We start from the raw sequence: 25,662 nt of genomic DNA, 5'->3' as shown, positions 1-25,662 counted from the left end.
TGAAATGTATTATAATTTGTATAAGAAAGAAAAAGCGGTAAAGTACACTAACTAAAAAAATAAGCGGCAAATAAAAATATAAGCAGCAAATTATATGTTAACTTTTCCCCAATTTGTTTTCATTCACTCTTCCCTCCCAATAAAAAAAAAATAGAAAACCGTAAATCATTAATTCCTCACTTCTGTCATCTTCCCAGTTGCCCTTACAGTTTTCTCTTTCTCTCTCTCATCCTTCTCTGTTTTCTCTCACTCATCTTTTTAGTCACTGTCACTTTTGGGTTGTGTATGTAATATCTCTCATTGTTTCATTGTTTTTTCATTTGGGAAATGTAAGGGTTCTAATTTATTCATCCTTACCGAATCACACCGAGTGGTTACAAAGATACAAACTGCACTACAACCCGATTGAATCCTAGAAAATCTCTCACTGATTGACTTTCACACTAATCAGTCATCACAGATCGTGCCGTCCGCCGCCGTCGATCCGCAGAGAATCAGTGCCGCCGATGGTTCATCCTCAAGCAAAGGGAAGCTCCTCTGGTTTGCTTCTATGCTACTAATTCTAGTTCATCGCTTTGGAACCATTCGAGTTGGCAAATCTGAGGTCAAATTTTGGTAAAGTTCTCGAAACTTCTGAATTTGATCCCAGAAACTTGGCCTCTGTTCTTGGGGAAATTTCTCATGCATGCCACTAGAACTACTGTCTTCATCCATGTTGTGTTGTTTGTCCCCAGCAAAGAAAGATACGCATCTGCAATCGAAGTCACAAAGTATTGCATGCTTGTTGTTTGATAAAATGACTCAACGAAACAAAATTAAAAAAGTAAACTCAGGCTTTTTTACTAATAGATTATTAATTTTTGGTAAAATGACTCAATGAAACAAAATTAAAAAAGTAAACTCAGGCTTGTTTACTAATAGATTAACTACGAATTGTCATTTGAGGAGATTACTCTGAAGTTTATTACTATGAGCGAGCAGTTAACTGCCAATTAATGTTCTGGGTGATTTTGTTCATTTAAATGATGGATGCATGGACTTTGAGTTTTATTAACTACTTTGCCTACTTGCAGGATTCTTTGAGAACTTTTTTACTGTGAAAGATTGATAATCTTGCAAAAGGTGATAAGTGCCAAATAACAATGATATCAACTTGGGCAACTGAATTATACTTGGACAAGGTTTTATTCCCCACACTCCTTTCTTTTTTTCTATTTTATTTGGTGTGTGTGTGCGCATAAAGTTTGGATTTAAGAACTCTGATTTCTCTCTTTATTTTTTGTCCTACTGCCTAGATGGGTTACAGGTTTTTTATCCAAAATGAGATATTATAAAAAAAAATTGCATAATGACTAAACGAAGGGATCATAAATTTCCCCAAAAGAAAAAGGATTCTAACACAAACAAACCAATAGTACAACTCAGCATAAAAAAACTAACTTATCTGATAGATATGAGTTCCAACTTTGTGAACACAGAATTATACATATTCGCATTTATGGCAGAACATTTTGATTTTACTTTCCTAGATGTTTTATTACTATTTGCTGTTGTTTCAGATAAATTTCAAACTTGATCTTTCCATTTCAGGCAAATCGTCTACTCTTGGAAGATGACACTGCTTTGGATAACCATAGTTCAGAACCGATCAATAATAAAAGAGTTCTGTGCTTTTCTAAGTGACTGCAAGGATGTGTTGGATGAGGCAACTATAATGAAACTTTTAGAGAGGTAACAATTGACAGGATCCTTTGTAAGTTAATCACATTTTTCGTAAAAGTATCTGATATCGCCTAAGCGGTCGCAGTAATAATCGGGCTATGTCGTATCCACAGAGAGGTAAAATACAAAATTAAAAGAAAGATTAGTAAATTAAAAATAATAAACTTTGGAAAGATGTAAATTTGAAAAAGAATATAAACATTAAATGAATAAAATTGAGGAATTAGAATAAAAAAGAAAGTATGGAAGGCATAAGTTTCATTCATGCAAACATATATATATTTTAATAAAATTGATTCATTCTACTCAACTATAATTCTACACCATTAATTATAGTTGAAAAATATATATAATAAAGCTCACCTTAAAATATGTTCTTTAATTAAATTATACTAACTTCTAATTTTAAAAACCTATCATATTATATACCTTAGAACGACAAAATACCAATGGCAGAATGCAGTAAAAATCATATAATATAACAAATATCTTAAATTAAATTAAAAGCCTAAATTACATAAGAAGAGCATGACTAGACTTATGTAAAAGACACTAATAACTTTAGAATAAAAATTTAAGAAAATAAATTTAATTGTAACAAATATATAGAAATGAATAACAAAATAAAGAATCAATATATTAAAAATATAATGTTAAACATAAACTTCACTTTAGCCTTTCCACAAGAAAATTTAGCCTAAAATAGACATTGTTTTCACTCACAAAAATGTAAAAGAAAAATATGAAAAATAAGTGTTTTTCTCTCCAATACTCTCTATACTCTCCTTACACAATCTGATGAAATTTTACCTCATTTGGTACTCTATTTATAGTGTAAATAGGACCTAAAAACATGCAAAACCGTGTACAAAATAGTGGGAAAGTGGCATAAAAAGCTGGTGGAAGTGGGGAAAATGTGTTGAGCCGTGGGAGACAGGGATTTATTGTGGCAGGCGGCTGGTCGGGTTCATGGGGAGCAGGGACTGACGAGAGGGACGCGTGGCAGGCTATGGTTCGTTCAGCAGCTGCCTCGTGTCAGACGGATGGGACACGTGTCAGTCGTGCAGGTGTGGCGTCAGGTGGCAGGGGGTGCAGCTGGCGGCTCGGCTGGCGTGCGGCTCGGCTTGGAGGCTCGAGTGGATGAATGGCGAGCTGCCATGTGGCAGCGTAGAGGGAGCAGTTGAAACTTGGGTTTGGGCTCCATTTTGGGCATATTTCTCCTTCAAAAATACCATTTTCTTTATGATTTCTTCAATTTTAATTCTTTTTTTCTCCTTTTTTTTTTTTTGTGTCAAAAATATATTTTATTTCCGGAAAATTAAACACAAATTAAATTAAAATTAATATTTTCAAATATAAAATATATGACAATAAATCCGTGAAAATATTAATTAAAACTTAATTAATTTTACACTTTAAGATTATTAAAATGATATTTTTGAGCACTAATCAGTATCAAAGCAATAGCTAATTCTTTTCTGTTTTAGTTTAGATGGAAGTTTTGGTTAGTATTTTAGTCGCTTTTATCTGTGGATGCTTACCTCTAACATGACAGGTGTTACGGCAGTATGTGTCACTTTTTTTAAACATTAATAATAGCTGGCATAAGCAGAGACTGTAATTAACTTCTTCTTTTTTTAATTATTTTTTGCATAATCACGTGATCGTTTTTATGTTCTTATTTAGATGAAAGAACACTAGATTTAATTATTTAGCAATATGTTGCAGTTATGGCCGGGTTGAAGAGTTGGTGTTTTTTGCCCGTTTAAAGGAGTAGTATGAAATTGTAATTCATCATTACATACAAGTGCTTCATCATTCCTTTCTGTTATGCATTTCATTTTTGTGATTTTTGTCATCATAAATCGCATTTACTAATGTTTTATACTAGTTCTGTACTTTAATCCATAAATACATAGACACACTTAGTATTGACATCTTCCTCCTTTATTTCTTTTTTTTCTCTTCCAAGTAAATTTATCATCACTTGAAATCTATAAAATATGTTTATGTTCACTTTACGGCTGAGATAAACATGATTATGTTTTTTTTTCTTTTCCGTATAGGACTTACTACTTGTTAAACTTAAAAACTATTAGAACTATCGTTCTTTTCTATTGATCTTTTCAGTTCAGTTCTATATCCTAGGCCAATTTTTTTAAGTTGACAAGTATTTAATTTTATTTTCCCGTATGGATTCTATCATTAGCAAGGAGAAGCAAAGAAAGCATTGGAAGTGCTTCAGAAACCATATGTTTCTTTAGATCTTCAGGTATAGATATCCAAGAATTTCAATTAAAATTGATTTTTACCCCAGATTGTTTAATTCGCTAAAATATTTGCAACACTTGATTAGAAACAACCAAATATATTAATAAAGGACCCTAAATATAAATTACTTATAGAACTAGTTCTCGGAGTAAGCCTGAAACAAAAAGAAAGAGCAGCCCAACAATTGGAAACACCCCTATGAACAAAATTCATCCAACTAGAAATATTGCAGTTTAGTGTTGAAGATCAACCAAAGTCACAATTTTCACAGCTCTGAAGTAGGAAACTTAGCTGTTTTAAGTTTTCTGATGCTATATTTGCTGTTCTGAGTTTACTTTGATGGATTTTATGTTTTGATTTAAGGATTTGCTTTGAACATTTGGTTGTGGACCTTTAATTTTGAAGTAATCTTTAAACAATGTACTGAATTTGCTATTTTGACTTTATTTGAATTCGCCACTTGGTTTAGAATTTGATTAACCTTTCTGCTTCCTTCAACCCCATTTTAAAAAAGACCTTATTGAAAGTCAGGCAAAAAAAAAAAAAAAAAAGAAAGAAAATGAGATAATGATTGAGACAAAATCTAAAAAGAAAATCTAAATCATTGATAACTTATAAAAAGAAATTAAAAAAACTTAATCATTACTCAAAGGAATATCTGGTTACATATGTAGCATATTTTGTGTTGGGCAGCTGTAGAATATTTTGTGCTGAAAGTAGTAACTTTTCAATATGTTGAATATTTAAGATTACTTGAATACTTAAAGAACATTTTGTTGTTGATGACAGTGTTGAATGTTTTAAACTAATTTGTGGATTGTTAATACAATGTTGAATGTTTTTACTTTTTGTTATTTGAAAATCAAGTTCATTTGATGATGCTAGTATATATTAGAAAGCTAATTTTAATTATATAAATAAAAAATAAAAAATATAATAGAATAAATTAGTGTTATATAAATGAATATATAATGAGAATTTAAACTTATCTAAATATTAAAATAATACGAAAAATGTGTTATAATATCTATTACAATAACACTTTTTATAGGTAAAGAATTTTGTTATGCCAACTTCATTATATAACACAAAAAATGTGTTATACTAAAGTGTAGTATAATACAAAAAATGTGTTATACTAAAGTGTAGTATAACACAAATTTATAAGTATTGAAATGTGTTATATAATCGACTATAAATAATATAATTAAACACTTATCTATTTATTAAAATAACACAAAAAGTGTGTTATCGTTGACAGTATAATAACACATCTGTAGAACAATGATAAAATGTTATGTAAAGTACTCTGACCTACGATAACATAGTCGGTCTTAACACGTCAAAAAGTGTTATGGTATGTTTTGATAACACATTTTTGGTCTTATTAAAAACATTTTTTCTTGTAGTGAAATCTCTTTAAAAGCAGCTAAAAATTGACTAAAACATTTATCGCTAACTCCATTTTCTACTTTTATGTTGTAAAATTTTACCATCGTTGGTAATATTTGTTTCAGACAACCATTGAATAATTTTTTATTTGCATCTCTAACCAATTTATCGAATTTTGAAGGATCATCAACAAACTCTTCTTGTGCTTCATTGAGCAATTCCATAGATGATCGTCAAAATCACTATAACCCAAATCATCAATCCCTCGCCTTCTGAATGGATATAGATTATTATTTTTCAATGATTCCCCATGCCAATACCATGTACGATAACTTGTATCAAATCCCTGACAAAATATATGATTTTTTATCATGGTAATATTTCCTTTTGATCCATTACCACAATATATATATATGGACAATGAATTCTTTCCGGATCACTACAATTTGTTTGGAAAAATTCTAAAAATTGGTTGAATCTGTCTTGAAATTGTTGTGTTTCTATATTCTCAAGAATCCATGATGTTTACCGAGATTTTCGGAAACTATATTAATAAAAAGTAAGCGAGATTAATGATATGAAATTTAGAAGATATAAACAAGATTTTTACGTGGTTGGGGTGTTACTGAGCCTTAGTCCACGAGACAGGTGTATTAGAGTTTGGAAAGCCTTTAACCATGGAGTTTCTCTCTATGTTTTAGCAGAGTAACTGTATATCAACAAAAAAAAAAAGGTCCTTTCTTCAGTGCTCTATCACCTGTATTTATAGGCTCACAAGAGCATTGGGCTTGGGCCAGGCTGACCCGGGCCCAAGAAGGATATAAATACCCATGACTTTTCAACCAGAAGCCCAATACAGAGGATAAAAATATAAAAGACAAAGAACGATCAAAGCCCACTGGGGCAGCCCAAAGCCTATACTTTGCCCGACAAAATGGGGCTTTTGGTCTGGACATTCCGAGTTACGAGGCAGATTTAGGGGACAAAATCAGTCAGTGTAGTGGCAGCGCAGGTCTGAACCAGTGGCGTGCAATCCTGAGGTGGCCTTTTCCACAGGTGAAAAGTGGGGACAACCCCCACACGTCATGGGGTGGCTTCAGGGGCCCGGATGCTTTTTCCTGCCAACCCTGAGGACTTGACCTGGGTTCGTTTACCTCTGTCCCTCTTCGTTTACCATTGGCCATGATCGTTCACACAGGTCCCGGATCGTGTATCAGGATCCAAGACCATTTGCATACCTATCGGCCGTAACCCCAAACAGCTATATGCCTCCGGGATGACTGTCCTGAATCATCCTTCCTGGACACTGTCCGAGCCTAGACCCACACTTGGGTCGTCGACGTTGGTCATTCCTTGCCAAGCGGGCCTGGGCTGGGCCCATCCTCCAATTATCCAGTTAGTGGGCCTAGACCACTGTCCCGGGCCCAAGGCAGGAAATGGGGATAACATTTACCCCCAAGCCTTCACCTGGGTCTGCGAGGTGGAGGCTTGCCTTGCTCCCGGATACTGCATGGCTGCCTTCCCAGTTCCTGCTTAGAATTGTGGGTCCGTGGCAAGGGGCAGTGTGCGCTGGGCGCACGCGGGGCCCGGACCATTTACCAGTGTCCGGGTCCGATTACTGAAGTCTTGTTTCGTAGTGAGAGATACACGTGTCGCCAAGCGACTGCTGCGACGATGGCACTTGACCTCGAAAGGTCACCTAACCACCTCAAGGGTCGCTAGGCCTAGGCTAGTGCGTCAGCACGGATTCCAAAGCATCCCATCCACATGGGGGTCCTTCATTAATACTTCTGCACTGAGGTGGACCGTAGGATGGGGCGACCTTTGAAATTCCCCTCTCCTGGGACGTTGGATTGAAATGGAGAGGGTCCAGCACTCGAGTGCTCATTAATGCCCTTGCACGATCTTGGACCGTCCGATGAGGGATTTTCTAACCGCTGGATTAGAGACCAGGATTTGGGTCTCTATAAATACTCCTCAGACATTCATTTGAAACTTTTACACTCTCGAGCCATTCTAAGAACTGAGGATCTGTTTATGTCCGATCTCGCCGACGACATCTTTCACCGCCAGCTCACTCTGCGCCATCGCCTTTTTCCAACAATTCCAGTGTCTGCACCTTTGCCTGCGTGCACGTCCTGGGCCTGCCCTATCGACGAGTTATTGAACCGCCTTCACCCGTTCAAGAACGAGATTCTGCCGTCCTTACCGTCGGACAACCACCATCTTTCATGGCCAGCCATTCACAATAAGTCTTTCTGTCCTTCTTGATAAATACATGAACGTAGGCTGTCTTTTTGTTCATATGCTTAGGTTGTTAGAACTTGTTTACGCTTAGGAATAGTGCTAGGCAGGTCGCCTGGTCAGGGTTGCTCCGGGTCTGGACGCTTCCCGGACAGGCGGTGGAGCCTATTTAATGGCCCCCCTTTTTTTGTTCCTGATCTGGGTCTCGTGGTTCTCTGGTGAACTCGGACCCGATCCGGAGGGGACTCCAAGCAGTCCGTAGGAGTCCCTCCGTACCTTAACCGACTTTCTTGGGTTTTGGTATTGACTGCTTGGTTTCTTTTCTTTGCTCCCAGATCATCATCCATGACGTCGGGTGTCACCCTTCATTCGGAGGAGAAAGTCAACAAGGCCCCCTTCGCCCTCCTCGGATCCCGGACCCCCAAAGGCAACAGATGGGAGATGGATACGGTGCCGAATCTGTTCCGGAACTACCAGATGATGTACATCTTGGAGAAGCGCCTGGGCATAGAGTCCACTCCCGGACTCTTCCACAACCACCTGGCCAGGATAGAGGAGCGGGCGCATACTTCCGTGGAAGGGTTCGGGGCTTGGAGCGCTGGCCACATCAGTGCGGGTGACACACTCCCGCTTCACGACTACTTCGTGCGATTCCTAACATACGTGGGAATCGCACCCTTCCAGCTTCTGCCTCAAGCCTACCGACTGCTTGCGGGATGGCGTGTCTTCTGCATCGCGAAGGAGATCACGGAGCCGACCCCCACAGAAATCTTGTACTTCTACAAGATGGAACCGCAGGTCAATGCCAAGGACAAGACCTTGGAAGGCTTCTATAGGCTGAAGCCGCGAGGTAGCTACCCCGCTCCCACAAGCTCCTGGAAGCATCCCCCGGACGTCCGGCATTACTGGTTCATGACGTCCGGCTTCCTCGTGGAGAAGAACCCCACGCTACTGCTGGACTTCCAGCGAGTGGGTAAGTGCTTCCCCAACCCTTAGCTGGCCGGTTTTTCTTTTTCTTTTCCTCTTTTTTTTTTGTTTCTCATTGTGTTACTTCGGGTGGCAGGACCTTTTGCCCATACTCCTCTCACCTAGTTCATCTTGGACCAGAGGAGGTTTTACTCCGGGCTGAGCGCAGAAGAGCTGGACGTAGGAGGCTACGTCAATACGGACAACCTCCGACTGGTCAGGATGCTCGCGACCCACTAGACTATCGTCGTCCCGAGCCTTCGGGGAATTCACTGTGAGAAGAATGCCATCATAAGGGAGCAGTTGGCCCTAGAGCACATCGGGGAGGTGGAGGTTGCGGCACGAGCAGACGTGGTCAAGCGGAAGAGGGACTTGGCCCAGTCGGAGGCGGCCGCTTCAGAGGAGCTGGAAGCCCTCTTCGACGAGGCCCTGCCGAACACGGGTACCCCCGGGGCTAGCGTATCAGGGCGAGGTAACTCACCTTTGATCTTAACTTATGCTCCCCAAGTTGGGGACTTAGCTAGGGATAGGCTAGCACTTCGAGGCCCCGTGTTCGGGGCTGACGAGGAGATGAGGCCTTCGTCTCCCATTCCCGTAGGCTCAGAAGTTCTCATGTTTTTGTCCGGGTTCCTTTCGTACGAGAATTTCTTGAACCTGGACGACATGGGGGATCGAGTCTACTTTTTCGCGTTAGATGAGTTGAGTCACGCCCGGGGCTTAGATGAGGGTTCGTCCCGGGTCACTCTTAGTTTTGACGTCTATTTTCCTGTTTAATCATACTAACTCTTTTTCATTTGCGTTTGTTGCAGGAGACTACGACATGTCTACCCTTGTGGACGAGATGAGGCAACTCCTTGAAGCCTGGGCCGCGAGGGCGGCACGGGTCGCGGCAAAAAAGGCTGCCAAGAGGCGCCAGGCCCGGACATCTCCCGCAACAAGGAGACTCCAGGGGTGGATCCTCGACCCGACGAGGGTGAAATTGCCGCGGTCCCTGTCACGGCCGTGGACCCGGCCGCCGTTCCCGGCCTTGCCCAACCCCCGGTAATCGATCTGGAGCTGGAACCCGCGGTAAGCCAGAGTTCTGGGAAGAGGGCCTTGGACTTGGGCGTGGCGGAGGCCGAGACCGGGAACAAGAGGCCCCGGACGAGGCGGGCTGGCTCAGCTGGTGAGTCGCACGGGGAAAGCCGCCTCGCCGCGAAGGAGATTCTCGCATTACCGGCCCTCCCCATACATTCAGCACTACTCGAGGAGGGGAAGCCGTCTTGCGGGACGAGCAGTCCCGGCTCATTTCCCGGACCTGAGAGAGTGGCCGGGAAAGGAGAGATGAGACGTACAAGGCCTTGACGATTCGTCGTCAGGTTGAGTTCGCTGAGCGCCCAGCGGCTTTCAGCGTCCCCCAGCCGATGGTGGATCGGCCAACCGCCGAGACGGGCTTTCGCCCTAAGCTGGGGCAGGACACGACCCCTTTTGCGGCGGACTTGTTGGACCAGGTGGGGAACACCATGTCCAACCTCCAACTCAAACTGTATGCCACCATCGCCAACTCGGACATGCTGTTCATCTTCCAGGCCCTCCGCCATTAGGCCACCGCTGTAAGTTTGCTTCATGTTTTTTCTTCCCCCTTTCTATTTGTTTGTAAGGATTCTTCTAACTTTGCTTTGTTCCAGGACACTCTGCTGTCCCATCGGAATGCTGACCTGGTGGCCCAGGCGGCCATGAAGATGGAGACGCTCTAGCTGGAGCTGGAGGCGGCCGTGAATCAAAGGGAGGTCGCCAAGGAGGCCCTGGCCAGGGAGACGGCCCAGGCTCGAGAGAGCTTGAACAAAGAGGTTGCTTAGGCCGACGCAGACCGCGCAGAGTTCGACCGAGTCAAGGCCGGGCTTGAAGAGGTCTTGTCCCAGAAAGAAACCGAGGCTAACGAGAAGGCAGCCTGTAATGCCCTAAATTTCCTAATAAGGTTTAGGACCTTGATTAGGAGGCCGGGAGGGCCATAATTGATTTATTATGGTATTTAATGAGTATATGTATGTTTATGTGAATTATATTATTATATGATGGTGAATGCATGCATATGGGCTCATATTTTAAATGCAAGGGCATTTTGGTAATTTGGCCGTTGGGGGGCGTGATTGTGTAATTTTATGCATATGGGTGAATTATAATTTTACCACATTATATGTGGTTTGGTTCGAGCCTTTCGATGTGAGACGATCATGGGAAAGCAAGTTTTCGGTCTAGTCATAACGGGATTAAGTTCGGGGCTCGGGGTGAGTCTTGGGATGATATTGATGATTATAGCGTTACCGGGGATTTTAGGGTAACGGGATATGAATTATTGGAAATTGAAAATATGGAGATTAGTGGGAATTGGGAAGCGTTAATTATGATTAACGGGATAGGTGGAAAATACCAATTTTACCCTTGAAATGGTTTAGAGGCTTTTATTGACTTAAGGGTATTTTGGTCATTTTGGGTTTTGGATACATATGATTTAAAGGCTGCTGGCTGTGGAAAGTGGTAGATTAAAACAGAGATAAAACAGAGGTTATCCTCTTCCCTTCCCGTACACTACCTTCCCTTCATCCTTCTTTGGTGTTCTTGAGGCCATCATGAGGTTTTGAGCTAGGAAATCAAAGGTGGCAGCTAGGGGACTTGTTTCAATCATTAAAGGGGATTCAAAACCTTGTTTGAGGTGAGTTCTAGTTGTGAATTTACTAGTGTGCTCTGTTTTTAAGTTCTAGTTTTCAACTTTTGGTTTCTTGATGGAGGTATGGATTTGAGGAGGTTTTAAGTGAAGTTTAGGTTGGGTTTTGATGAGGGGAAGTTTAGAGGTTTAATTGTGTGTTTGGAGGTGATTTGAGACAGGTTTGAGGGGCTGGTTCTAAGGGAAAACGCAGGGGAGAAATCTGGTGTGCGAGTTGTCATTTTGGCTGAACTGGGGGTTGCGCCGCGGCATGGCCAGGGAGAGCCGCGGCCCTTGGAGCAAGCTGGGTTTGGGCGCCTCTGTCTGAGGGGCGGGCCGTGGCATGGCCAAGGAGGGCCGCGGCCCTTAAGGTCATTTTTTGCCAAAGAAGGGGTTTTTAGCTTGGGGATTCAAGCCTTAAGCCTTAGGGTTGTACCTAGTACCCGGTTAAGTGGAGATTGATGTCCCAGAGGCTAGATATTGATTTGGGAACTTAAGTTGATCATTTTTATTGATGTTACCTTATGTTTGGTTATGACTAGGTGACCGTTAAAGGACTGATCGTTCACAAAGGTCGTTTCTTTTATTAATTCTCGCTCGAACCCAAGGTAAGAAAACTGCACCCTGTGTATATGTGACATGCATGGATATAATGGATGCATGTTGGTTGATTATTGAGCATGACATGCATGGCTATTATGATGCATGTTGGTTGGCTATTGAGTATGACATGCATGACTGTGATTGATGCATGTTGGATGTTTAAATGTAAACATTGATAGCATAATGAATGCTTGGCAAGCTTTCCCATTTGCATATGATTATTATTGAGGCATGCTGGATGATTAAGTGTGATGCATGTGGTGAACGAGAAACATATGATTAGGGCATGCCATGAATGATGAATATGAGATTGGCCAGAGCTTGAGTCTCTGAGTTTGTGCATGATCATGATTATGCCAGCAACTGTTTAGTAAGCGTGCTGAATGCCCTATTCTTGGATAACTGGCATATGATACATATTGATAGCATTGCTTACTTGTGCATGGTACTGACTAATTAGTCAGGTTTGGCAAAGGTGCTAGTATCAACTGTGAAGTCGTGATTTATTAGTCAGGTTCGGCAGTGGTACTGGGCACTGGTCACAATGCACTGACTTGTTAGTCAGAATTGGCAAAGGTGTTAGTATCAGCTGTGAAGCTGTGACTTACTAGTCAAGTTCGGCAGTGATACTGGACACTGGTCACATAGCGCTGATTTATTAGTCAGAACGGCCATAGCGTGGATCACGCAAGCCAACAGAGATTAGATCTAATCGACTATTAGCATTGAATGACTCAAAGAGCATTAATGCAAGACCGACCCCGAGGGTCGATGATTGAGATAAGCACTTGGAGGCTAGTGGCTTACCTAGCAGCCACTCTCCCTCTTGAATCATATGATGTTCACTCAATGGTTTGGAAGTTTTATGCTCCGTGTGATTATAATGATAATCATTTGATAATGTTTATGAAAAGTATTATGTTTTCTTGCTGGGCTTCGGCTCACGGGTGCTGTGTGGTGCAGGTAAAGGCAAGAGGAAGCTGGACCATCCTTGAGTTGGAGAGCTTAGGTGGTGACGTGTACATATGCAGCTGCTCGTCCGCCACGACCGAGGTTTAAAGTGGAACTAGGGTTGAACCCTGTTTTGCCGCTTAGAACGGCCTGTTGTAAATATTTTATGTAATAAACTCTGAAATTTTTATTTTCGGGATCCCAACGTATATATTAAACGTTCTAGTCAAACGTTACATCTTAACCAAAATGTTTAATCCCTAAATCGCTAATCACACTTAGTTCACGATTTTGGCCAAATGACTCGATTAGCGAGTTTAGCACTGTTTACAAGGCACACCGTAACGGTCCCAGGAGTTGGGGCGTTACACAACCCTTCTGGAGGCGGCTGCGGCTCAGTCCGTACGGGACGGGGAGAATATCCAAAGCTTGGAGGCCCGAGTCCGTGAGCTGGACGGTTCTCTTCGTGAGGAGATGATGGAGCATGAGGAGGCCCGCCGCGGAAAGGAGCGGGTGGATGACTTGCTGCACGTCACCTTTGAGGAGGCCATCTACATGGCTTGGCGCAAGGATAAAAGCATGAACCTCTTGATCTTTCCCGACCTGGACTCGAAGAGGGCTGAATTCGAGACCAAGGAGAAGGAAGACGCGGAGCTTCTGGAGGATGAAGCGTAGGCCCGGAGCTTCACCTCGCCTCTTTTTTTTTTCTTTCTTTTTTATAATTTTGTAATAGCTTTTTCGGACGCGTACGCGTCCAAGACAATTTGTATTGCCTTGCCCGGTTTATGTTATTTCTGTTATCCCTTAGAATTTTTTTTATCACCGCACATGACTGATTCTGAGGGTTTGGTCCCGGTTCCAACGACCTGGACTAGACTAATTCTGACTTTAGCTTGTCAAATTGTCTCAGTCCTACCCGCCTAATTTTTAACTTCGAAAACCTGATGGCCTGGGCCAACGAGGTTCAAATAGTTTACCGCGAAACTTGGTTCCCTTATTCTACCAGTCGCGGACCACAACCTTGCCCTGGGGAATACTGGATGCACTATACCCCCGAACATTGTTCGTCCAGGGCGGGACCAGCCTGAGGCTTGTTCCTCTTTATTTATACCCCCGGAGATCGTTCGTCCGGGACGGGACCAGCCTGAGGCTTGGTCCTCTTAATTTATACCCTCGGACATCGTTCGTCCGGGGCGGGACTAGCCTAAGGCTTAGTCCTCTTAATTTATACCCCCGGACATCGTTCGTCCGGGGCGGGACCAGCCTGAGGCTTGGTCCTCTTAATTTATACCCCCAGACATCGTTCGTCCGGGGCGGGACCAGCCTGAGGCTTGGTCCTCTTAATTTATACCCCTGGACATCGTTCGTCCGGGGCGGGACCAGCTTGGGGCTTGGTCCTCTTTATTTATACCCCCGGATATCGTTCGTCCGGGGCGGGACTAGCCTGAGGCTTGGTCCTCTTAATTTATACCCCCAGCATCGTTCGTCTGGGGTGGGACCAGCCTGAGGCTTGGTCCCACGGGGTTCGTATCCCTCGGACCTTGTCGGTCCAGGCCGAGACTAGCCTGAGGCTTGCGCCCCGCCTGGTATTTGCTCATACCTGGGATAACCCCCACAAGTGAGCGAAGACTGGTCTGGGGTCACTTGAGTAAAATTTTCATTGATTGATAACATTTCTTTATGGAGTTTTGCACATGCCATTTTTATTATTCAAGGGATCGCCCTGAGGCGTACATTATTTACAACGAAAATACAAAATTGGAACACGTTCTCCTGACTACTGATAGTATTTACGGAGATGTTCCGCGTTCCAGGCTCTTGGGACTTCCGAGCCATCGAGCCGCTTTAAGCGGTATGTCCCGGGGCACACTTCATGTTGGATCTCGTACGACCCTTCCCAATTCGGGCCCAGAACCCCTACTCCCGGATCTTGAGTAGCAGGGAAGACTCTTCGCAGGACTAAGTCACCGGTTCCGAACCTTCAGCTTTTTACTTTTGAGTTGAAATGCCATGCGATCTTGCCTTGGTACATCTTCAGCTGCACTTGCAACTCCTCCCGGATCTCCTCGTTGAGATCTAGTGATTCCTGGAGTAAAGCGTGGTTCTGGGCGGGATCAAACGTGTCTCTTCGGTGAGACGGGATGATCGTTTCGACGGGGATGATAGCTTTGCATCCATAGACCATGGAGTAAGGAGTATGCCCGGTGGATGTTCTCTCGGTGGTCCGGTAAGCCCACAACACGCGGGGCAGCTCTTCGGGCCATTTGCTCTTGCAGGCCTGGAGTTTTTTCTTTAGCGTCCCTTTCAAGATTTTGTTGACGGCTTCCGCCTGCCCGTTTGCTTGGGGCCTGGCGACCGCGGAGAAGCTTTTGACGATGCCATGCCTCTCACAAAAATCTGTGAAGTGGACGCTGTCGAACTGCTTCCTGTTATTGGATACAATTTTGTAGGGGAGGCTGTATCGACACACTATATTGTTGATGATGAAATCCAGAGCCTTCTTCGAAATGATCGTGTTCATGGGCTCCACCTCAACCCACTTGGTATAGTAGTCGACGACCACGATGGCGTATTTCACTCCTCCTTTCCCGGTCAGGAGCGATCCTACCAGATCGATCCCCCACACCGCAAATGGCCAGGGGCTAGTCATTAAGGTTATCTCTGTCGGCGGGGCCCGCGGGACCTTCACGTATCTTTGGCACTGTTTACACTTGAGGACGTAGTCGATACAGTCTTTCTTCATGGTCGACCAGAAATATCCTTGGCGCAGGATCTTTTTGGACAGACTGGGTCCGGCTGTATGATCTCCGTAGAAGCCTTCGTGCACTTCGTGCATGATGGCACTTAGTTATGTCCCGGACACACACCTGAGGTAAGGCATGGACAACCCCCAGTGATAGAGCTTTCCGTCCATCATGACATATCTGTGGACCTGGTACTGAAGCTTCCTGGCTGCGGCCTTGTCTGCTGGCACCTCACCGGTTGTCAGATAGCGGATAAGAGGTCCCATCCAAGACGTGGAGTGGTCAATGGCGTTGACCGCGGAGGCTCGGATGCTTGGGATGGGGAGATGGTTAACGGGGACTAGCCCGGCCAGCTCTGCTTCGGCGTCGGTGGCCAACTTTGCTAGTGTGTCCGCGAACATATTTTGCTCTCTGGGGATTTGGCGGATGGAGTGCTTTTTGAACGCCTGCAGCATCTCTCTCGTCTGAGTCACATAAGCCGCCATTCTCTCTCCTTTGGTTTGATATTCCCCCGATACTTGCCTGACGACCAGCTGGGAATCGCTGTAGATCTCCAGGTTCGTGGCCCCTACCTCCCGGGCCAAGCGCAACCCGGCCAGCACGGCTTCGTGCTCAGCTTCGTTGTTCGATGCCTTGAACTGGAAACACAGGGTGTTTTGCAACTGGTGTCCTTAGGGTGATACCAAGATGATCCCGGCCCCAACCCCATTCTCATTCGAGGCCCCGTCCACGAACACCTTCCACACGGGCGCCGCGGGGGCCGCAGGATCGTTCCCCTAGGATATCTCGGAACATTCCACGATGAAGTCGGCTAAGGCTTGCCCCTTGATGGAGACCCTAGGAATGTAGGCTATATCGAATTGACTTAGTTCCATGGCCCACTTTAGGAGTCTTCCCGACGACTCAGGCTTCAGTAACACTTGCCGCAAGGGGTGGTTGGTCAGGACTTTTATGGCATGGGCCTGGAAGTAAGGCCAAAGTTTTTGGGACGCCATCAGCAGGCAAAAAGTCAGCTTTTCGATTAGCGGATATTGAGACTCAGCGCCCAATAATCGTTTACTCACGTAGTATACCGGGAGCTGGGTCTTTTCCTCCTCTTGTACCAATGCGGCGCTGATCGCGTGCTCGATCACTGCCAGATAGAGGTACAGAGGCTCTCCGTCCACCGGCTTTGCCAGGATCGGCGCTTGGGCCAGGTGCTTTTTCAGCTTTCGAAAAGCTTCTTCACATTTGATTGACCATTCGAACTGTTGGCTTCCTCGAAGGACGTTGAAGAACGGGATGCACTTGTCCGTGGCTTTGGAGACGAAACGGCTTAGGGCGGCTATCCGCCCTGTCAGACTTTGCACTTCCTTATGCTTTCGGGGAGAGGGCATATCAACCAGTGCCTTGATCTTATCTAGATTGGCTTTTATTCCCTGGAAGCTCACTATGAAGCCCAGGAACTTCCCGGAGGCCACGCCGAAAGTGCATTTCTTGGGATTCAGCTTCATCCCATACTTCCGAATGACTACGAAAGCTTCGGCCAGGTCGTCCAAATGCTTCCCGGATGTCTTGGACTTGACCAGCATATCGTCGATATAGACTTCCATGTTTCGCCCCAGCTGGGCCCGGAACATTCGATTGATGAGCTTTTGATAGGTTGCCCCGGCGTTTTTCAGCCCGAAGGGCATGCCGATGTAGCAGTATATTCCCTTGTCGGTTTGGAAACTGGTGTGTTCCTGATCTGCCACATGCATGGAAATCTAATTGTAGCTGGAGTAAGTGTCCATGAAGCTTAAGATCTTGTACCCGGATGTCGCATCCACCATTTGGTCGATCCGGGGAAGCGGGAAACAATCCTTAAGACAAGCCTTGTTGAGATCCGTGAAATCGATGCACGTTCTCCACGTCCCGTTCGGTTTCGGCACCAGAACGGTGTTGGCCAGCCACACGGGGTATACAGCCTCGCGTATGAAGTTGATTGATGACAGCTTCTCTACCTCCAGCTTGAGGGCCTCAGCTCTCTCCGTTCCCAAGGGCCTTTGTTTTTGATGGATCGGGGTCGCGTTCGGGTCGACATTCAACGCATGGCAGATGATGTTGCGGTCGATCCCCATCATATCTGAGTGAGACCATGCCAGAATATCTTGGTTCTCCTTAACTTAGGCGATTATGGCGACCCGGACCTCTGCCGGCAGATTTTTCCCGACTTGGATGACCCTGGTTGGATCGGTGTCACTAATGCACACCTCCTCAATCTCGTCCATGGGCTCCAAGACGCGGTCGTCTCCTATCCTCGGGTCCAGTTCATCTTCTTCCTGGATCACTCTCTCAGCAGGGGGTGGAACCGAGTCGATGAAGTCCTCGAAGGGTTCGTCCCGGACCATGTATATTGGTCGGGTGGACACGTGGTAGCATTTCCGAGCGCTCTTCTGATCTCCCCGGACAGTCCCCACCCCTTCGTTGTCGCAAGGGAACTTCATGCAAAGATGACGGATGGAGGTGATAGCCCTGAACTCGACTAATGCGGGCCGGCCGAAAATGACATTGTAAGTAGTGGGGCAATCCACCACTACGAAGGTGCATAACTTGAACGAGTGCTGCAACTCACTCCCCAATGTCACGGGCAACTGGATCTTTCCCATGGGGAGTAACGCGTCTCCATTGAAGCCGTAGATTTGGGTTGGGCACGATGCCATATCCGCTTTGGTCAAGTCAATCGCGGTGAAGGCGGGCTTGAAAAAGATGTTGACGGAGCTCCCGTCGTCCACTAACACCCGGGACACCAGCTTGTTGGCGATCTGTGCGTCTATGACCAGCGGGTCATGGTGCGGGAAATGGACATTGCGGGCGTCGTCCTCCGTGAAGGTGATAGGGAGGTTCATCAATTTTGGGCGCTGGGCCGGGGCTTGGACCAGAGCGCACACCTCCTGATCGTGGTTGAGCTTGCTTAGGTAGCGCTTTTGATCATTCCTGGACGACCCTCCCAGGTGAGGTTCACCCGAGATGGTGGCCCATGTCCGTCCACGCGAGGGGGTGCCGTCCCGAATGGATAAGATATTCCAGGGCCGGGTGTTTGCGCGACGGGGGCCCCCTGAGGGGTTTGCGCCGCCGTACCCTGTGCATACCCCCCCTTGAGGCGGATATGCTCTGGGCGCACCCTGGACCGCGGGTTGTCCGGGACCTGCTGACAGGCCCGGGACTCCCACGGGCATCCTGACCCACTGATGGAGATGCCCCAGCTTGATCCGATTCTCGATCTCATCCTTGAGCTGCCGTCACTCTTCGGTCGTGTGGCCCACGTCCTTATGGTAGGCGCACCGTTTGTTGGTATCCCTCAGATATCTCCCCCCTTTGAACATGGGGCTAGGTTTCCGGTAGTGAACCGCCCTTTCTGTGGCCAGGAAGATGTTCTCCCTGGTGTGCACTAGATTGGTGTATTTTGAATATTGGGGCTCGTAGCCCCTTTTTCCTTTCTTAGCCGGCTCAGACCGATTTTGGCCTTTGCCAAAGCTCTTGCCCCGGGAGGGGTTTACGCTTGCCTCCGTTACTCCCGCCTGCAACTGTTGGGCCCTGATGGGGGCAACGCTGTGACCCGCTGGCACGGCTCCATATCCGGAAAAGTGGGCGGACTGGACTGGGGCATACCCTGAAGAGGTAGGACCGTACACCCTAGGGGTGTAGGTAACCCCAGGCGTAATGGCCGATCCCGGGGAAATCAGGGGTGTGACGTAGGACTACGCCGGGAACTGCACCCCGTACCCCGGGAATGCCTGGACACCGGGCTATGGCGCCGGAGGCCATCCGAAAGCCTGGATCTGAGCCTCCTCCCAGTTGATAAATCCTTGGGCCCTCCTTGTGAATTCTTCCAAGGTAGCCGCTTTGCTACGCTGCATGTCATCCCAGAGAGGGGACCCGGCCCGGATCCCGGTCTGCAATGCCACCAGGCACTGCCCATTGTCCACCTTCGTCTTGGAGGCTTCCTCAGTGAAACGCTGGATGTAGGCCCTCAGTGTCTCCGCGGGGAGCTGTTTAATATTGGCGAGGGCGCTGATTTGCATATCCATCCTCATGGCGGCCACGAACTGCTTGTGAAACGCCAACTGCAGCCCTGACCAGGATTGGATGGATCCCGGCTTAAGTCTCTTCCACCACCTAGAGTGATCGAAAAACAGAGGCACTTGCCGTCATCACTAACGTGGGCCACGGTCATAAGCCGGTTGTACCGGGACAGATGATCCCTGGGGTCGGTGTTTCCGGTATAGGCAGTGAGGCTCAGCATCTTGAACCCCTTGGGGAGCACAACATCCAGGATGTGCCTTGCACAGGGCTCTTTGTCCTCTTCATCGGAGTCGGTATCCGCTCCTTCCTGCTTGCGGACCAAACGGTCTGTGACCTTTTTCAAAGCGGCCAGCTGCTCCATGAGCTACCTAGCCATGCCATCCTCCAGGGGGATTCTTTCGTTCCTCCTGTCGTTGATTTTGTTCCTAAGGTCGCACCTCGGGGGAGGATCTTTTCCTTACGAGCCCGCTCTTTCCGAACGTTCAGTCCGTCGCGTAGGTCTATCCGGGACGTGTCGTCCCCTGAACTAAGGGTATGACGCTCTTCGCTACGTGGGCATTCCCGACGATTTTTGTTTACCAAGGCACTGGGGTGAAAAGACCTTTCCCGCCCGTCTCGCCCTGGGGCGTGCCGGGGCCGCGCTCCCCGCGGCCTCATCCCTTGCGGATCGGTCGGGTGGCCCTGTCCTGAGATGGGGCGCACCTTCTCTTTCCTAGGGAGCGGTCGGGAACGGGTCCCGGCTTTCGTGACGGGGGTGTTATTCTCTCGGGTCTTTCCCCCGACCTTCTTTTTCTCCCGGTCTGGGTTTCCTGGGACTGGCTCAGGAAATTGTTCCGGGGGAGGGGCCGGCCTCAGGTCTTCGGGGGCTCCGGCTCTGGCTTGCGGAGAGGGTTGTTGCGCCCCCGGAAGTGGGCCAGCTGGGAGATTGGTCGCCGGACCCCGCGCGGCTATGAATGCCTGCAGGGCTTGGAGGGACTCTTGCATCCACCTAGACGCATCTGCCTGCTCAGCAATCCTGGCCTCCTGGTCCAAGACTTGCTGCCTCAGTCTAGTCACCTCTAGGTCCTGTTGGTTGGGATCCACTCTTGGGATCTCAGGATCCGTAGCTTCGTCGTGGTATTCCCCTTCGTTCTCCTCCTCTTCATAATATTCCTCCTCGTTCTCCTCTTCGTACTCTGTTCCACCCTCATAGTCTTGTGACTCGTCAAGGTGAGACGTCTGAGGAGGAGCGTTCTCAGGTGGATTCTGAGGAAGAGGCTGGGAAGGCAACGACTCTCCATTGCCCTGTTCTGGGTTAGTAGGGTCGAAAGTGGTGTGTCTTGTATTCACCATTGTAGTAGAGGTTCGATGTTAGCACTAGCTTTCTCAAGCTCTCAATGAAAGCACCAAAATGTTTACCGAGATTTTTGGAAACTATATTAATAAAAAGTAAGCGAGATTAATGATATGGAATTTAGAAGATATAAACAAGATTTTTACGTGGTTGGGGCGTTAATGAGCCTTAGTCCATGGGACAGTTGTATTAGAGCTTGGAAAGCCTTTAACCATGCTGTTTCTCTCTATGTTTTAGTTGAGTAACTATATATCAGCAAAAAAAAGGGTCCTTTCTCTAGTGCTCTGTCACCTGTATTTATAGGCTCACAGGAGCACTGGGCTTGGGCCGGGCTGACCCAGGCCCAAGAAGGATATAAATACCCCTGGCTTCTCTACCAGAAGCCCAATACAGAGGATAAAAAAATAAAAGACAAAGAACGATCAAAGCCCACTGGGGCAGCCCAAAGCCTATACTTCGCCCGACAAAATGGGGCTTTTGGTCTGGACATTCCGAGTTACGAGGCAGATTCAGGGGACAAAAATCAATCAGTGTAGTGGAAGTGCAGGTCTGAACCAGCGGTGTGCAATCCCGAGGTGGCCTTTTCTGCAGGTGAAAAGTGGGGACAACCCCCACGCGTCATGGGGAGGCTTCAGGGGCATGAATGCTTTTTCCTGCCAACCCTGAGGACTTGACCCGGGTTCGTTTACCTCAGGTCCCGGATCGTGTACCAGGCTCCGAGACCATTTGCATACCTCTCGGCTGTAACCCTAAACAACTATATGCCTCCGAGATGACCGTCCCGAATTATCCTTCATGGACACCGTCCGGGCCTAGACCCACACTTGGGCCGTCGACGTTGGTCATTCCCTGCCAAGCGGGCCTGGGCTGGGCCCATCCTCCAATTATCCAGTTAGTGGGCCTGGACCACCGTCCCGGGCCCAAGGTAGGAAATGGGGATAACACATGACTTATCTATAATGATAATATCTACCTAATTCCTAAGTCGATAATGAAAAGAAAATTAATATTGTAATTGAAAAAATTATGTTCAATTAATAAATTATAAAATGAAATGGGCAGAGTTTCATTTAATTCTATAACATATCCAAAATTCATATGTATTTACAATTTCAACATAAACAAAAACATAATTATTACATATATTAACTTATAAAACATGTTCAATTAATATAATAAAAAAAATTGGGCAGAGTTTCCTCTGTATTTATAGCATATCCCAAGTTATCTACCTATAAATTCACATCAAACAAAACATATAACAAACAACATGCATGTTCTCAACCATAAGTCACCGCAGCACACACATAATTCATAGACCATACTTCACTAAGACACACATGTTATTAACCTTCTGTTATCTCCGCAACACACAATTTTATCTCAGAACCTACTTCACTACGGATGAATATCTAATATATTCAAACTCCTCTAACAATAGTTTGTAAATATAAAAAATAAAAATAAACAAATTAAGTAGTAATTACTACCCACCTTCAAAATTAATCTTCAACAATTTCAACACACCTCACACTCAAACAAATATTTCCTACAATAAAAATTTAAACATTAGTAAATATATGGTAATTGAATTGATCCTAAAATAATATAATTAACAAAATATACTTTTAAAAAACCATTACCTAAATAATATACAAAATTATGTAAGAAATAATATCTTAATATAAAAAATTATGTAAATAACATTATTATAAATAAAATAATACAAAACATACACTAAAACAGAAATATACATTAAAAAATCAAGTTTTAGTGATCAATACATGTTTTAAACAACGAAAATGTCTTCTAATCCTGTATAAACTTTAAAAAATGTTAGAAAAAACTTTGAAAATAACCCTATAAACATACATTGAAACCCCCATTAAACCCACTCAATATTTCTTCATTTTTACCCTAAAACTTCAAAATTAATCAATATTAAGTATATTGACATGATTTCAAGCTTTAATATGCAAGAAAATAAAAAAAAAATGGACAAAATGGGGCTTACCCGTGGCTGGGGACGGTGGTGGAGCCGCGCGACTGTGTGCCTCTGTGAAAATGAAAAATGCGAATGGGAGGGAAAGGTAGGGTCTCAGCCAGATGAAGGAGGGGAGAAGGGTTTTCTCCGCGGTTATATGTCCAAAACCGTGGAGAAAACCTTTAGACTTTTCTCTGCGGTTATAGACCCAAAACCGCGGAGAAAAGTGCCCACTTAAAACTTTTCATTGCGTTTTTTTTAAACCGCAATAAAATAGGGCGCAGACATTAAATATAATTTTTTCGACTCTTTCAAACCTTTTCTCTACGCTTTTTATTTATTGTTAAAAAAAACTGCAGAGAAAGCCTATATTTGTAGTAGTGTCAATTCACTACAAGAAAATTTAATATTAGAGGCGTAACAATTAGAGGCGGACTCAGTCCGCCTGTATTGTACAGGTTATTAGCGGCGGACTAGGGGGTCTACCGCTAATAATGTGTAAATATAATTTTTTTTATATATAATACTTTTTATTAGCAGTGGAATTACCATTATTAGGGGCGGATAGTCCGCCGCTAATACACTAAAGGAAATGCCCGAGAATAAATTAGGGCTTTATTTTTAGAATTATTAGTGGCAGGTAATCACTTTTATTAGAGGAGGATTATCTGCCGCTAATACTATTAGCGATGGGTAATCACTTTTATTAGAGGCGGACTACTCGTCGCTAATAATATTATTAGCGGTGGGAGAATACTAATAGCAGCGGGTCCTGCCACTATTACTCTTGCATAATTTAAAATTTTGCACAGCCATCGTCCGCGTCTCTTCTATTCTCCCAATTTCCTCAGCCCCTCTCTCGTTCTCTCCTTCTCTTCACTTCTTTTCTCTCTCAGGCGCAAGGCAATGACAACTTCTCTTCTCTCTCAGGCGCAAGGCAATAACATCAGCAAAAATAGGCTCTCACAAATAGGGGTGTTCGTGGTGCGGTTGGTGCAGTTTTTCTCTAATTTTTTGGACCGCACCACATATGCGGTTTGAACAATTTTCCAAACCGCAACCCGCACCACATAGACCTCAAACCGCATAAATCGCACCGCAAAAATGCGGTGTGGTGCGGTGCGGTTTTGGCGGTTTATACCTATCGCCAAATAATTTAACAATTAAATATTATAATTAAGAAAGATTCATAATAAACTTCATAACCATAGAGTGTTTAACAAAATAATTAAATGTACAACAAGTTAATAAACTTTAAGCAAAACAATAAAAATATAACAAACTAATAACAAATAAAAAATATAATATAAAAGAAAATATTATTTTAATTAGGGAGGAATATTTTTAGATTTAAGTATAATATGTGTTAGCATCCTATGAAACATTATATTTCTTTTTAGATATTGTGTATATTATATTATACTATATAAATATTTATGCATTAACTTTAAATGTAGTAAAATTGAAAAAAATAATATAAAAAGTTAATATATATAATGATGCGGTGCGGTGTGGTTTGAATCGCATTTATAAAATTTAAAACTGCAAACTGTACCGCACCGTGTGGCTTGGCAAAAATACAAACCGCAACCGCACTGCGAAGGATTCTAAACTGCAAATTGTGGTGCGGTGTGGTATAGTATGAACGATTTGTGCGGTGTGAGCGGTTTTATGAACATCCCTACTCACAAGTTTGGATTTTTTTTTGGTAGCTTTAGTATGTAGGTAAGTTTCATCTTATCTTTAGGGTCTTCATTACAATCCCCTTTGAATCTTTTTTTGTCTTGTATGAATTTTTTCTTTATCAGCGGCTCACCAGACATCACGACAACGGTTCTCCTTCACAGGTTTGTTTTCACCGGAGATGTATGTATGTATGTATCTATACTGGTCAGAACTCAAGAAAGTTGTTATCAGCCTTAACGAATGTTCATATATTAGTAAGTAATGTGATATAGTGAGTGAAGAAGCGTTTTGGGACTTGGAATTGGAGAAATTGGGGCCTACAACAGTAATATTTATTATTCCAATATAATTTGCTAAGCTGCTTTTGCGGTGTATTCTTTCTATATATACACCGCTATATTTGTCTGTGGGTGCATACACTTTCACTCTATCTAGCTATACGAAATGACACACTTTTCGAGATCCATTAAGAGCTGATAGTGATGCTGACTCTTATTGGTAATAAAAGATATGAAACTTGTAAAAACATTATTATGATCAATCTACTAAGATTATAAGTTATATGAGAAATTTATTGATTAAAAGAACACACTTAACGTGCTAAGTAGTTTTTCTAGGTGAAAATAAGTAATTAGTTTGAAATATTGTATTTATGTCGCTAAGTAATTTTTTTATCGTAAAAATCATATTTTTTTTATTAATTTAGTGTGATTGTTATGAATCATGTTTTGATTCATAACCATTCAATTAGTAATTGAAGTGGTTGGTTGATTGTTTTGTTTTCTTCAGTAATGTGATTGGATATTGATAATTATTGAAAATCTAGACACATAAAAATCAAGCTAGAATGTTGACAAAACCAAATAAACTCACTAAATTTATGCTGTGAGCTTTTCATCAGTTTACATGAGAATATGAACAAAAATAAAAAGTTACCACTAGCTAGCTAGTATATTATAAATATAAATAATATATATATATATCCCTATATATTTCATCACTCACAAGTCATAACTCATAATTAAGCAAGTCATAAAAT

General features: G+C 44.3%; 1 long non-coding RNA gene across 4 annotated transcripts; it reads left to right on the top strand.

Moving 5' to 3' along the window:
• LOC133782300 (uncharacterized) lies at positions 1-25,079 on the top strand. Of its 4 annotated transcripts, none has more exons than XR_009870457.1 (4): positions 1-615; positions 1,074-1,181; positions 1,591-1,731; positions 24,746-25,079. It is a non-coding gene; the product is annotated as an uncharacterized LOC133782300 (long non-coding RNA). The 4 variants fall into 4 exon arrangements; XR_009870456.1 differs by lacking the exon at positions 24,746-25,079 and adding an exon at positions 2,556-4,842 and having other exon boundaries at positions 2-615; XR_009870455.1 differs by lacking the exon at positions 24,746-25,079 and adding an exon at positions 3,451-4,842 and having other exon boundaries at positions 29-615.
• Positions 25,080-25,662: the final 583 nt, after the last annotated feature.

Source organism: Humulus lupulus, chromosome 6, assembly GCF_963169125.1.
Source record: "Humulus lupulus chromosome 6, drHumLupu1.1, whole genome shotgun sequence".
Taxonomy (NCBI): Eukaryota; Viridiplantae; Streptophyta; class Magnoliopsida; order Rosales; family Cannabaceae; genus Humulus; species Humulus lupulus.
Note: the sequence above shows the minus strand (reverse complement) of the source record. Positions and strands in the feature narration are given on the sequence as shown.